At 43.7% G+C, this 4,786-nt stretch overlaps 1 pseudogene; it reads left to right on the top strand.

The window, feature by feature from the left end:
* Window positions 1–1,535, top strand: part of LOC118321431 — a 2,148-nt pseudogene extending 613 nt beyond the window's left edge.
* Window positions 1,536–4,786: the final 3,251 nt, after the last annotated feature.

Consider the following 4,786-nt stretch of genomic DNA (forward strand, 5'->3'; position numbering starts at 1 on the left):
CAGGGCTCTGTGTGGGGTACGGTAAGTCAGTAATGTCCATTTAGTTCAATCTATCAGAGAGACAGCAGTGTGGGAGTCAACCCTCTGTAACCACGGCCTCATGCCTCCAATGTCTCTGCTCATAGATTGTCACAAAAACTGAAAAGTGATGTGAATTAACGTTTCTCTCATCTACTGCTTTCTTTCTAGCTGTATGAGTCATTCCCTAGAGTGATGAAGCACTTGCCGGGTCCTCACAACAAAATTTTCAGCCACAACGAGGCCCTCCTTGACTTCATTGGTGAGGAGGTAAAGATGCACAAGAACAACGTGGACCACAACAATCCCCGGGACTACATTGACACCTTCATCACTAAAATTGAGAATGTATGTGAATGCGTGCATCACGCACACACTGCACTGTGTAAACCTTCCTGTCAATCAACCTGCCATTCACCACTGTATCTTCTCTGCATTTCTGAACAGCACAAAGACTCTGAGCTGGGCTTCACTGAGACCAATCTGGCTCTGTGCTCTCTGGATTTGTTCCTGGCTGGAACGGATACAACCTCCACCACCTTGCTGTGGGCCTTGGTTTTTCTTATCAATAACCCTGATATCCAGGGTAGGTGACGTGCCAGGCCCTATACTGAGCCAAGTGTCTCTGTACTCTGTACTTAGGGACAATGAATGAACTAAATTGATGTCATAAAAATTTCAGAGTGATCCATCCTATAGTTGTTAAGATATCTCAGTCTAGACCAAGGTGGTGGACCAGCTGACAGAGCAGGCTGCTAGCATGGCTAAAATGATAGAGATTGTTTGTATATGTTGCAGCCAATAATGTAATAAATATTGTTACATTAACAGTAGTTATTAAAGTAGTTATTATGATGGCTGCAACAGTAACCCAGTCGGGTTACTGGCATTACAGACTCAGTGTGTAACATTTAGGGGGCTCTCTTTGCAAAATATAGCAGAAATTGATTATAATATTCTTAAGTATGTTTTCAGAGAATTACATGTTTTTATCTACAGAGGGAGCAGGCCCTTTTGCAAATTTGAAGTCTAGTAGTTAGTGGACAACTCTTTGAAGTAACAGTTTCTTTGTAGTAATCAGTCAAGGAAGCTAAAACTAATAGCAAACTTTTCTAGACAAAGTCCATGCAGAGATAGACCGAGTGATTGGACAGACCTGCCAGCCCACTATGGCAGACAGACCCAACCTGCCCTACACTGACGCTGTCATCCATGAGATCCAGAGGATGGGAAACATTGTTCCTCTCAATGGACTCAGAATGGCTGCCAAGGACACGACACTGGGCGGTTACATCATACCCAAGGTGCATTTAGTACACAGTAATTTTAAGTCTTGAAATGTTTTGAAGAATGAAAAATGTTGTTGTTGTTGCTGCATTGCTTGGTGTTAACCTACATATCTTGTTTTTAAGGGTACGTCCTTGCTGCCCAACCTGACCTCTGTGCTGTTCGACAAGACAGAATGGGAGACTCCAGACAGCTTTAACCCGGGACACTTCCTAGATGGAAAGTTGTGAAGAGAGAAGCTTTTGGCTCTGCAGTAAACCACATACACCCAATCCTAAACACAACCTGAACCAGAATATAAGTTTTATCTTGAGCTCTGACATCTTTGTGTGTTTGTGAAATCTTAGGGAAACTGTGTGTCTTGTTGGAGAAGGCCTTGCCAAGATGGCGCTATTCTTGTTTTTTGTCGGTTTACTACAGAGGTTCTCTTTCTCCGTTCCTGATGGGATAGAGCTGAGTACAGAGGGAATTACTGGCCTTACACATGCACCGCAGCCCTTCAAGGTTTACGCCAAGGCTCGCTGAAATATGCAACTGACAAGACTCAGCAAAACACAAAGGAGAGAAAGCTGTAATGACTTAACCTTTCACTGTTGTATGATTGCTTCATGTGCTGAGGACCTTTTTATTCTTTCCTGTATTTAATTATGAGTAATAAACAGTTTTGGGGGAAGCATAGCTTTACAAGCTATCAATTATAATAAAACTACCCTAGGGATGAGTCTAGTTTGGTTAAAGATACTTAGAAAAAGTAGTTCAAACTACTTTGAAAACATTATCAAATTGACTGCAATTGAAAGTGCCCACTTGTTCACACCCAAAACCTAAAACAATAAATACCCCACTATTCATGGGAAAGGGCAAGGATAGCTCGCAAGTCATGTATTCGTTTAAGTATGGCCGTGATGATTCTTCCTCTGAGTTTTGGGAGGTTTAACCATGATGACGCTGTGAGCACTGAGCAATGCCTGCCTTTTTATATATGCTCTACACAAAGGTCATGTTTGTGGTGGTGGCTGCTGGAGGAATGCATTGTCAACAAAGAGTACAGGGCTGGTCAAAAGGGGTTCAATTACAGATATAATAATTTCCTTTTATGACCGTAATTTCTGTCCTGTTACAGTAGTTAACTGAAATACTAAACAAATGGCAAAAAAGCTGCAAAATGAAGTTAAACTACTAGTTGAATTACATGTACTTCACAACTTCCCGACACTGTTGATAAAGTTATTTTTACAAAAATATTGTATTAATGCCACTGTTCTTTACAGTAATGATCAGTTATAGGTTATTAGTTAATAATGAACTGAAATTATCAATAAAACATTGAAACACATTTGTTAATGACTAATACATTTTTGATTTGTGTCACAAACCTGGTTTAAGTCACTGGTAAAAACACAACATAACATACATTCATGGCTAGTTACTTATTTAAAGGCTACTGGAAGTAACAAATCAGTTGTGTATTAATAGTTATTAATTTTATTATAACTAAAATTAGCCTATAACACATGAACACTTCAAAGCTACCACATGCAGAAGAAATGTCTTTTTTTGGTGCCATCTAGTGGTCATATTAGGAATGACAGTAGACAGCAATGCCTGCTATATTCAACACAAATAAATTTTATTTTATGCCTAAATAATGATTTGTGGAAGATGTCATGATAAAAATATCACACATGGAAATAGTAGATAAATAGTGTTAGGGTTAGGGTTAATTAATCATTTGTTAACTTTGTTAGCAATTCTGGTAAAATATGAAATGTTAAAGGAGTACTCCACTTGTTAGCCTTTCACTCTTATAACATTGTCAGACTCATGATGGAAAGTATCAAAATGAATGCAGCAGATCCAGAGATATTGTCTTTTTTGTCTTTTTTGTTTTTTTTCCTTGTCAAAACTGGTGCATACATCAAGTGACACTATTTGGAGCCACAAAAGGCTTTAGACATCTTTTTCATATAATCAGAAATACTCCCCATGACCGGTAACTGGATCCCCCGGTTTTCGACCCTGCCTGCTTCTGACCATCCTGCCTTGTCTCTCTCCCCCGGATATCACCTCAGCCTTCTGTCCCCAACCACAAGCTTGGTTTCTCCGTTCCTGGTTTCCGTCTGCCTCTCCCCTGGACAGTTTGGTTTTTCCCTACGGCGACTACACCACGTCAGTTCGACCATCTCCTTTTCTGTGGGTTTCCGTGGTTCAGAAACTCTGATCGTATTGCCACACACACCATCATGTCCGCACACTCACCTGCCGTCTCTTCGACTCCTCGTCTGGCTACAACTCTCCCTTCGCCTGTCCCCTGCTGGTTTCTTTGCATCGTTAATTGGCTCTTTAGGTTTCAGACCCCTGCCTCCTCGACTGTGTCTCCTGCCTGCTCCTCTACTTGTTCTACTCCGACTCCTGCAAGAGACTCTGAGGGTTCGCAGCACAAAGCCAGAATTGAACATTATCATTTGCTGCTTGCATTCTTTGTTCAAACTGTCTGCGTGCCAAAGTGTGCTGCATTTGGGTCCTAAACCGACCTGTTACAGTACAATCTGGCCAAAGATGGACACACTCTCCAGCACCACAAAGCCATGCTCTCCGCCTAGAAACCTGATCAACGTCCACCTTCTCAGGCCCACTTCCTTCCCGAGACTGGATTTCCCTTGACGAGTCCGCAGTCGGGACAACCGGAACCCATGCAGGTGGACCGCACCAGCCTCATGCCGGAGGAATGAGAACATCGGCGTCGACTCACCAGTAGAAGGGGGAATACTGGTGAGTCGTGCCTGCAACCTCTCCACCAATCAACGTACCTTGTGCCCCACCCAGCTGCTGGTGCGTGACGTCAGAATGTCAGCCTGATTGATGATAACTTGGCTCAACCACTTGGTATCGATCGGGTCCCTCTACCGGGCCTGTTCCCGCCAACACCCTCGATGGACACCATCTTGGGGACAGCACTGTCACCACAACTCTCACAGCTCTAACTCCTCCAAGGTTTCCTTCCGTTGGTCCTCCGCTGCAGAAGCAGCCTTCCAGTCCCTAAAGACCCGGTTTACGTTGGCCCCATCCTCCAAATGCCCAACCCTGAGAGACGATTTTTGGTGGAGGTGGACACTTCCGACATAGGGGTAGGAGCTGTTCTCTCCCAAAGAGCAGTGGAAGACCAGAAGCTTCACCCCTCTGCCTTCTTCAAAACTATGACATCGACAACCAAGAATTCTTGGCCGTCAAGCTGGCCCTGGAAGAATGGCACCACTGAGGGTACCAAGCAACCGTTCCTGGAATGGACAGACCACAAAAACCTTGAGTACATCCAATCAGCGAAAATGTTGAACTTCCGACAAACCCACTGGTCCCTGTTCCTCACCTGGAACGTCAAACCCAATGCCCTGTCCCATCAGTTTGTGGAGAGGGAGGATTCTGTCACCAATCCCGATACCTTGCTTGGAAAGCTTCCTGTTTCCGGTTTGGCGCGCCAGCG

This window comes from Morone saxatilis, unplaced genomic scaffold (assembly GCF_004916995.1).
Source record: "Morone saxatilis isolate NCDOM2014 unplaced genomic scaffold, NCSU_SB_2.0 Contig12, whole genome shotgun sequence".
Taxonomy (NCBI): Eukaryota; Metazoa; Chordata; class Actinopteri; family Moronidae; genus Morone; species Morone saxatilis.